Source organism: Oncorhynchus kisutch, linkage group LG29, assembly GCF_002021735.2.
Source record: "Oncorhynchus kisutch isolate 150728-3 linkage group LG29, Okis_V2, whole genome shotgun sequence".
NCBI lineage: Eukaryota > Metazoa > Chordata > Actinopteri > Salmoniformes > Salmonidae > Oncorhynchus > Oncorhynchus kisutch.
The window spans coordinates 31188075-31198418 of record NC_034202.2 but is presented as its reverse complement, the minus strand read 5'-3'; the positions used below and the strand labels follow the sequence as shown (position 1 = coordinate 31198418).

The window sequence follows — 10344 nt, the reverse complement described above, 5'->3', positions numbered from 1 at the left end:
ACAGACTGCATAGGGAACCACCTGGAGATGGTACTGCCAAAGATCTGCATGTTGCTCATGTGCAGGCCGTCAAATCAAGATTATATCAAGTTGTTTTTGACCAATGAAAACGTGTCAGTTTGTCGCTTTCACAAGTTTGTAGTAACGACATGTTTAGCTACTTGAGAAATTGGCTTGAATGTAGGTTGAGAGAAAAGCAACTACTAAGAAAGAAATGTTCACTTCTCCCATTGACTCCCCAACTCCCAGCTGGTCTGTTGAGTCTGCTTCACGAGATGTTGCCGGTAGTATTGGCCACTTGGAACTCTGGGTTTGAAAACTCTTTCGTTTTTTGCCCATAAGGACACGACATTGAAGTAGTTGAAAAATGGCCCTATGATTGTATCAATCTTGATTAGTATACCCTAGAATCTCAGAAACTTCCAGCCTTTTTTTTACTGTGTTATGAGGTTTAGGGGTAGCAGTGTTCAGTTGCTCCTGCCTTAGGTGGGTGTCAATGGTGACTCCATGCATAGATTTTTTGTAAAGCAGAATACATTAAAAAAAAATAATTATGCAATCCAATTTTCAAATCAACACCCGAAATAATATGATATTGTCCGAGGATGCTACATTGTCCCGAAACAGCGTTTTGATTGGATTTCTTCCCATGGCCGTCCACCATTGCATAATAATCTGAACTGTTTATGTTATTTTAATCATTTGCCATCAAAACATGGGGTAGACATCTTTTCTGTGTTTGGTTAAACTGATATAACAGACAGTTTGATATAAACATTGTCGGTTTGAGACGGAATAGCAACATGGCCGCCTGTAGTTGTTTCTGATGTTGTGCGTGCATAAAGGAGAATTGTGAATTGCTCCAAAATGGAAGTGTTGTCTTCTGAAATATAATTAGAGAAGTGGAGGGTGGCATTTGGAACCCACAAGCACTTGAGATCTATACTGTACGTGCCCATGAAATCACCAAGTTCCTGGGGCCAGATAATTTCAAAGACCTTCCTGTGTTCCATGAAGTTACAGTGTCACACAGTAAACACTTTCACAACCAGGGACAAGACGACAGCAGTAGACAACTGTATGGCTCTGTATGACACATAAATAATATTCTATTGTGTTTACGTTGTCAGAAACTGCGAATATATAATAAATCTGAAATGTGTATGATGTTGTACATGGCACCATTGTATTCATTGACCTGAGATGTAGACATGAAAACACAAATGTAGACATCAGCTTTCCTGTGGTATCATGGTTTGTTCTACAGATATGAAGGAAAATACATTTTCCGATTATGGCGGAATAGCAAAATGTCCTCCATGGCCACCTGAAGTAGTTATTTATGTTTTGCATGGCATTGTTGTAATCCTTGTTTCATCATGTTCATTCAGGAGATATGACGCAAAATCCCTGATTTGGTTATTGTGGAATGGAAAATGTCCACCACGGCTGCGTGGAGGCATTTTTGTGATGGCTACATATCTGAAAATGTTCAGGGCCCCAAACATGTTCAATTGTACTAAATTTCATGCTTTTATGAAAAAGTTAACATATCACCTTAACATTTGGAAACACAGGATCTTTCTCAATTCGTCTTTCTGCTATTTCTCGCCTCCTTGTCAACCGCATTGGTGGAGAAGGTCTAAGGTCCCTCCCCTAGACCCCCTTATCCAATGTGATTTGATTTGAGGAGGCGGTGAGGAGACAGGATGCAAGAAAAAAACAGTGTTTTCTCGATTGGATTTGCTAAACTCCTGCGTCCTCTCTCACTTCTTCTTCTTTTTTTAAAAGGTCAAATGTAATCGAGGAGAGAGAGCGTGGACAAAAATGTGGTGGTTTGAAATTAGACTCTCCTTCTCAACTCGTGCAGCATCAGGCAAATGATGTTTTCAGGGGTTGATCCTAAAATAAATGTGTTAACCTTTGCTCACGGAAGCCAGGAGCGGGCTGAATTTCCACAACATATGGTGATCGCTATTTGCAAAACAAAAAAGTAGCATGTTGTTTTTAAATATGTACATACTTTTCTCCTCCGACAAAACAAAACAAAAGCTGAATCAAAAGGGGGTGTGTAAGATTTCAAAACTCTTCTGTTTGACTACTAACGAATTGACAACTACTCGACCACTCACCCACTTATTGGTTTCTGTGTGATGGAGGAGAGAGAATGGAGTAGAGAGGGTGGAGGACAGACTTTTCCCCAAATTAAAAACAGCCAAGGAAAGATGAGTTGAGAAAGAGCTGTCAGTCTTAAACATGTCTAGATTGATGTCCACCAACTGTCTGCTTTCGATGATGTCATCATACATATTAACAATGCATTCGGAAAGTATTTTGGAAAGGCACACACCTGTCTATCCCCCAGTTGACAGTGCATGTTCTATCCCCCAGTTGACAGTGCATGTCAGAGCAAAAACCAAGCCATGAGGTCGAAGGAATTGTCCATAGAGCTCCGAGACAGGATTGTGTCGAGGCACAGGTCTGGGGAAGGGTACCAAAAAATGTCTGTAAAAAAATGCTAATGTCTGTAGCATTGAAGTGTGGAACCACCAAAACTCTTCCTAGAGCTGGTCGCCGCGGCCAAACTGAGCAATCGGGGGAGAAGGGCCTTGGTCAGGGAGGTGACTAAGAACCCGATGATCACTCTGAACGAGCTACAGAGTTCCTCTGTCTTGATGGGCGAACCTTCCAGAAGGACAACCATCTCTGCAGCACTCCACCAATCAGGCCTTTATGGTAGAGTGGCCAGGCGAAAGCCACTCCTCAGTAAAAGGCACAACAGCCCGCTTGGAGTTTGCCAAAAGGCACCTAAAGGACACTCAGACCATGAAAAACTAGATTCTCTCGTCTGATGAAACCAAGATTGAAGTCTTTGGCCTGAACTGAAGGCCAAGCGTCACATCTGGAGGAAACCTGGCACCATCCCTACGGTGAAGCATGGTTGGCAGCATCATGCTGTGGAGATGTTTTCAACATAGGAGTCTCTGAATATCCTTGAGTGGCCCAGTCAGAGCCCGAACCCGATTGAACATCTCTGGAGAGACCCGAAAATAGCTGTGCAGCGACTCTCTCCATCCAAGAGTCACACCCAAGAGGACTCGAGGCTCTAATCGCTGCCGAAGGTGTTTCAACAAAGTATTGAGTAAAGGGTCTGAATACCTATGTAAATGGAATATTTCCGGGGGGGGTTTAATACATTTTGCAAGAAATTCTAAACTTGTTTTTGCTTTGTCATTATGGGGTATTGTGTGTAGATTGATGATGGGGAAATATAACAATTTAATCCATTTTAGAATAAGGCTGTAATGTAACGAAATGTGGAAAAAGTCAAGGGGTCTGAATACTTTCTGAATGCACTGTACGTTCAGTATATTGTGAGTTTGACATGGATGACTTCTGCCCCACAGACTGAACTAACACACATCTGGGTTCTGCTGTCTCTCTCTTTCTGTTCTCAGGAACATGGAGAAGGAAAGAAGAGAACAGACAAGCTGCCTGATAGGACAGATAGAAACAGGTAGATAGACAGATGGACGGATGTGTGTATGACATCTGTCCTGTATTCTGTTACTGGTTGTTTTCAGAAGTGTTTAATGTAATTCATAATAATAATGAACAATTGATTGGATTTCATGAAGCACTTTTTATTTTAATGTAACCTTCATTTATACAAGTCAATTAAGAACAAATTCTTATTTACAATGATGGCCTGTCCAGAGTTGAATAGAACACAACACACAGAAATCACAAGAGATTAGCAAGACAGATATACAGTACGATTCAAAAGTTTGGACACACATACTCATTCCAGGGTTTTTCTTAATTTTGACTATTTTCTACATTGTATAAAAGTAGTGAAGACATCAAAACTATGAAATAGCACATATGGAATCATGTAGTAACCACAAGTGTTTAACAAATTAAAATATATTTGAGATTCTTCAAAGTAGCCACCCTTTGCCTTGTTGACAGCTTTGCACATTCTTGGAATTCTCTTAACCACCTTCAATTAACAGGTTAGCCTCTTAATGCGTTTGAGCCAATTAGTTGTGTTGTGACAAGGTAGGGGTGGTATACAGGAGATATCCCTATTTGGTAAAATACCAAGTCCATATTATGGCAAGAACAGCTCAAATAAGCCAAGAGAAATGTATTACAGGAATTGTATTCCTCTGTTCTAATACCCAGTTAAAATTAAACACTCTGTCAATTCATAAGAATTTGTAAGACCCTTATTTCATAGGAATGGACAGAGCCCGGTCTTAAAGTCAAATAGCAGCCTTTATTCACGAGAGTACTGCCACGATACAGGTTACCACAGGTTATAAACTGAAAATGACCTCATTAGTTCCAGCACCACCCCGTGCCATCTCCGTTCCAGTACAAAGGCTATATCTCAAGCCTTCCCACATCCGTCTCCCTACCAATTTAATATAATTTACGAGTCAAGGTTTTCTCGTGTAGATAAGCATTCTAGCCAGTCTGATTCATTTGTACCAAGGAACAGACAGTCATTGTTCTAACTCTTGACCACATTCACACACATTATATTCAGTACCGGGATCAAGAAAGAAAATTCATACATATACAGTAATATTTAGTATTCTGATTAGTACATATACAGTAACATAATAGTATTCTGATTAGTACATCCTGATTGAAATGTATACATAATTAGTCATTATAGATCAAAATTCCCTTCACAAAATGACAGTCCATCATTACTTTAAGACATGATGGTCAGTCAATCCGGATCATTTCAAGAACTTTTAGTTTCTTCAAGTGCAGTCGCAAAAACCAAACTATGATTAAACTGGCTCTCATATGGACCGCCACAGGAGAGGAAGACCCAGAGTTACATCTGCTGCAGAGGAAAAGTTCATTAGAATTACCAGCCTCTGTTATAGGCAATTAACTGCACCTCAGATTGCAGCCCAAATAAATGCTTCACAGCGTTCAAGTAACAGACACATCTCAACATCAACTGTTCAGAGGAGACTGTGTGAATCAGGCCTTCATGGTCGGATTGCTGCAAAGAAACTACTACTAAAGGACCAATCAGAAGAAGAGACTTGCTTGGGCCAAGAAATGCGAGCAATGGTCATAAGACCAGTGGAAATCTGTCCTTTGTCTGAGGAGTCCAAATTTGAGGTTTTGGTTCCAACCGCCGTGTCATTGTGAGACGCAGAGTAGGTGGACGGATGATCTCCACATGTGTGGTTCCCACCGTGAAGCATGGAGGAGGAGGTGTGGGGGTGCTTTGCTGGTGACACTGTCAGTGATTTATTTAGAATTCTGTTCACACTTATCCAGCATGGCTACCACAGCATTCTGCAGTGATACGCCATCCCATCTGGTTTGTGCTTAGTGGGACTATCATTTGTTTTTCAACCGGACAATGACCCAACACACCTCCAGGCTGTGTAAGGGCTATTTGACCAAGGAGATTGATGGAGTGCTGCATCAGATGACCTGGCCTCCACAATCACTCAACCTCAACCCAATTGAGATGGTTTGGGATGAGTTAAACCACAGAGTGAAGGAAAAGCAGCCAACAAGTACTCAGCATATGTTGGAAAGACTGTCTGAAAAGCATTCCAGGTGAAGCTGAGAGAATGCCAAGAATATGCAAAGCTATCATAAAGGCAAAAGGTGGCTACTTTGAAGAATCTCAAATATAAAATAACCGTACGGCCGTGATGCGGCCGACCCGGTGTGCACGTTCTCCGAGCTACAGTCTGAGTACGGCCTGAAGCCACACTTTCTGCAGAACCTCTCAACAGCCGGACTCAGCATGCACGCGCACACCCACACACACCCACACACACACACACACACACACACACACACACACACACACACACACACACACACACACACACACACACACACACACACACACACACACACACACACACACACACACACACACAGCTGAATGACTGCCTATGAATATATGTAATGTAACACTAAGCCTTCTTGTCTTTGTATGTATCTTGAATCTCTCCTTCCCCAGGGTTGTGAGTTGTTGGCGGGTGCTCCAACAGGTTCTGTCTCCCTCTCCTCACACACCTCCAACAGCCTGCTAACCTGGGCTTCAGAGCACTGGTCATCTCCCCAACCAGAGAACTGGCCAGCCAGATACACACACACTCACCTTAAATAGCCAGCTAACCTGAGCTTTATTTAGAACAGTGTTTCCCAACTCCAGTCCTCCAGTATGCCCAATAGCACACATTTGTGTTACGGGCCCAGCTCCAACAGTAATATGGTTAGAAATACAGGCCCAGCTCCAACAGTAATATGGTAAGAAATACAGGCCCAGCTCCAACAGTAATATGGTTAGAAATGCAGGCCCAGCTCCAACAGTAATATGGTTAGAAATACATGCCCAGCTCCAACAGTAATATGGTTAGAAATACAGGCCCAGCTCCAACCGTAATATGGTAAGAAATACAGGCCCAGCTCCAACAGTAATATGGTAAGAAATACAGGCCCAGCTCCAACAGTAATATGGTAAGAAATACAGGCCCAGCTCCAACAGTAATATGGTAAGAAATACAGGCCCAGCTCCAACAGTAATATGGTAAGAAATACAGGCCCAGCTCCAACAGTAATATGGTAAGAAATACAGGCCCAGCTCCAACAGTAATATGGTAAGAAATATATGCCCATCTACAAAAATAACTACAGTACGTAGGCAGGGAATATATTCATATGATATATAAATACACTGAGCTCTTTCTTTTTTCTCTCTACCCTCTCATCCCGGCCTCTCTCTCTCCCAACCCTCCCCCCTCTCACTCCCTACCTACTTCATCTCCCACCCGCTCCTCCCTTTCCCTCTCACTCCCATTCCTACTTCCCCTCCCACCCCTTCCTCTCTCTCCCTTTCTTTTTTTCTCTCTCTCTCTCCCTTTCTTTTTTTCTCTCTCTCTCTCCCTTCCCTCTCTTCCTCTTCCTCACAGCCAGGGGAAAGAAAACAGCAGTAAACAACTGTATGGCTCTTTATTCCACAGAAATAATATTCTATTGCGTATGTTGTTAGAAACAGTGATTTCATTGGATTTCTTCTTTGTTTTGTTGAAGTCAATTAAGAACTAATTCTTATTTACAATGACAACCTGTCCAGAGGTGGAGACAACAGTTAAATAGAACAACACAACACACAGACATCAGACATTAAAAGAGATCACCATGACAGATACACAAGACAGATATACATGGCAACAGGGTTTTCATTGGTAGCAGTACTGCTAAAAACTCTGTGCACCTCTATTCAGTCGAATAGGTTTTGATTTTGCATTTTTTTGCATATGTTGATAGAATGATAGAAACCATAGTGCTCGTCAGATCTGTTGTTACTCAGACTTGTAGGAAAACCTCTGAGTTTGAGCACCTCGTTTTGTAGATTTTGTAGTGTTATTGATCTTCAACCAGATATGAAGGAGAGGAGAAAACATGAAGGGGAAAGAGGAAGGTGGAAGTCTCTGGGATTGAACCCTTACCACTAGGATTACATCCTGAATCCAGGATGCAACGCTACCACTAGACCAAACTCAAACTAGTCATGGAACAAATAAAGTTATTTTACAGTTCAACCTGATTACATTATTTTACAGTTCAACCTGACCAGACATCCACATGATGGAGAAGCAAGGTATGTTGGGACAGTTTACCTCACTATTAAACTTGAGGGGCAGTGTTTCCAGACTCGTATTAAGCCTAGTCCAAAACTAAAACACTTTTAATGGAGATTCTCTATTGAGAATTTGTGGGATAAAATTTTTGGGCAACATTTTTTAACACACTGCAATGTATGCAGGGTAATATCATTTAAAATAAATAAAAAAAAATATATATATAGAGAATTTTGTTTGTACGTCACTAGGTTCAGCGACAGATACTCAAGTCTCTTCCGGTAAATATCTACCACGTTATACAAGCTCCAGACAGCAAGGGACGTAGCTCTGTCAAAGTAAAAAAAATTAAGTTCAGTATTCAACATAGTTGCCTATTGTACCATGATGGTAAGTTGATTAGCTAATATCATATTTTGTTAAAGGTTTACTGTTGTATATGTTGTGAACTGGGAGTATATCATTGAACTTTCTCTGATGTGCAGCGGTTTCCATCTTGTGCAGCGCAAGTGATTGCAGCAATTTCCCAACCATGCTAAGTTAGCATTGACTAAATTATAACAGATTCTACCTATGAATGTTGTAAATATATGTGGTGATATGGCTAGTCAGCAGACATCCGGGCTACAGTACTTTGTTCTGATCTGATGCTTGTGATAAACATTTGAATGATTAGAAGGTTTTAAGTTTTGGATGAGGCCTGCTAATGACACAGTAACACCACGTGTCGAGCAGATCAGCAGACAAAAAAGGGACAAAAAGTTGTGATTCACAAATACAGTATATTCCAATACAGCTTTTAGAAACATTAACAGGTGTTTAGATTTGGCCTTTTGGAATTTTTTTGTGAAGAGAATTTGGTGTTTCAGGTACCATTGTTGAACTCCAGAGCTGGGACTGACATCCTTAGCCTATAATGGTGCAGTTTATAAAGATAATATAAGCATATTTGGATGAAAATGTGTTGAGGGTAGATACTGCTATTTTACAAGTGTAGTAGTATTGTGTATTAAGTTTGTTTTATTGCAGCCAATGTTTCGTCTCCATTGCACTGCCTTTTCAGACATGAGATGTTTTATTGGATCGTGGTTGTAGGACAGGTGTATTTATTGCATCGTAGTTGTAGGACAGATGTGTTTATTAGCTAATGGCATCTTGTTTTATTCTTCTACCTCTCAATCATATTAACATGTCTTGATTACTTATTACAATGTAATAAATTATAACCTAATTCACAGAATGAACACTCAAATGATCAACTATACCAGGAAGTCCCAGAACCCCTCTCTGGAGAGACCAACCCTCCTCCCAGCATCACCCCTCTTCCTGTGAGTGTAGACATACACACAAATTGGCAAATAATCAGTGACTATGGTTAAAAACAGTTTTCAGACACATTGATACTGTAGGTTACTATGTTTACTATGTGTTGTGTTTCAGGGTCCAGTCCAGTGTGTAGACAACCCCTCAGGTGATCCTGGAGAGATGGTCTATGACACAGACACATTTCCCATCAGACATCAGCCTCCTGTGAGTAAAGTGTGACAGTTCAGAGACCTTCAGTTCATATCTGGCTGTTGTTTGGTTGTCTGACTGCTGTCTGTGAAAAATAGAGGTAGGGTTGTAGAGAATCGAAGGACCATGAATGAAACCACTTTAGAATGTCCGGTCAGAACAAGGATGAGGTGGCTTTCCAGGTTAAGGGGAGTTTAACGGAAGAAGATGTCCACATTCACACATCACACACATCTGACCACTCATGGTTCATATCACTGAGAATCATATCCAGTGAGAACTGACATGAACTATATGTTGTTTAGATGCACAATTAAACATCAGACATACAGGGATTCAGTCCACAGGAGGCAAAGTGCAACAGGAGGGTAAACTGTGGAAGTGCTCATCAGGATAGGGAAAGCACGTCTTTGACCACACAGTGTGCTGGGGTCAGACTAACTAAAACTGTAGTCCCGGGAATCAAGGCTGCTGATAGGCTGAACGAGATGTGGTGATAAGTATTTGGTGTGACCTTGACCAATAAGACACTAACAAAAGTGGGGGTCCTCTGAATAGGAGACTAACACCGTACCCAAACCGGCCGCAGGTGTGCGCTGTCTTGCGCAAATAGATTTTGTTTTTATGGTTAAAAACAGTTTTCAGAAACATTGAGACTGTAGGTTACTATGTTTAATATGTGTTGTGTTTCAGGGTCCAGTCCAGTGTGTAGACAACCCCTCATCCGCCTCCTGTGAAGTGTAAAGTGTGACGGTTCATCCTCCTAGATCTATCTGCTGCCTTACACACCATGAACAATCAGATCCTCTCACGGTTGGGTGCCTCAGGCTCTGCACACTCTTGGCTTGCAGATTGTAAAATAAACAAACATTTTTGCTAAAATGACGATTATATTATTGATTGATTGACTATGGCTTTTCAAATCACCCAGTATTGCTATCTGCAATGTTAGTTCTAGGCAAATGTTGCATTTCTTCAGCCATTCCTGGACCTGTGACCAAAAACAAGCTACATATGGACAATACCAAAATAAATGATCCAATGACTGCCTCCTCTCAGCAAGATCTGCAGAGCTTGGTTGCAAGAATTTTGTATAGTAATTTAAATTGAAAAATGTAAAGCTTTGAATCCAGCGTTGTTTTGCGTATCAATTCATAAACCATGTGCCATGGAATGGGTCAAAAAACAT

At 41.2% G+C, this 10344-nt stretch overlaps 1 long non-coding RNA gene across 1 annotated transcript; it reads left to right on the top strand.

Moving 5' to 3' along the window:
- Positions 1-7370: 7370 nt before the first annotated feature.
- On the top strand, positions 7371-10063 carry LOC109873775 (uncharacterized). Its single transcript, XR_002252629.2, has 4 exons — positions 7371-7660; positions 8879-8968; positions 9081-9170; positions 9849-10063. It is a non-coding gene; the product is annotated as an uncharacterized LOC109873775 (long non-coding RNA).
- The last annotated feature ends 281 nt before the right edge of the window (positions 10064-10344 follow it).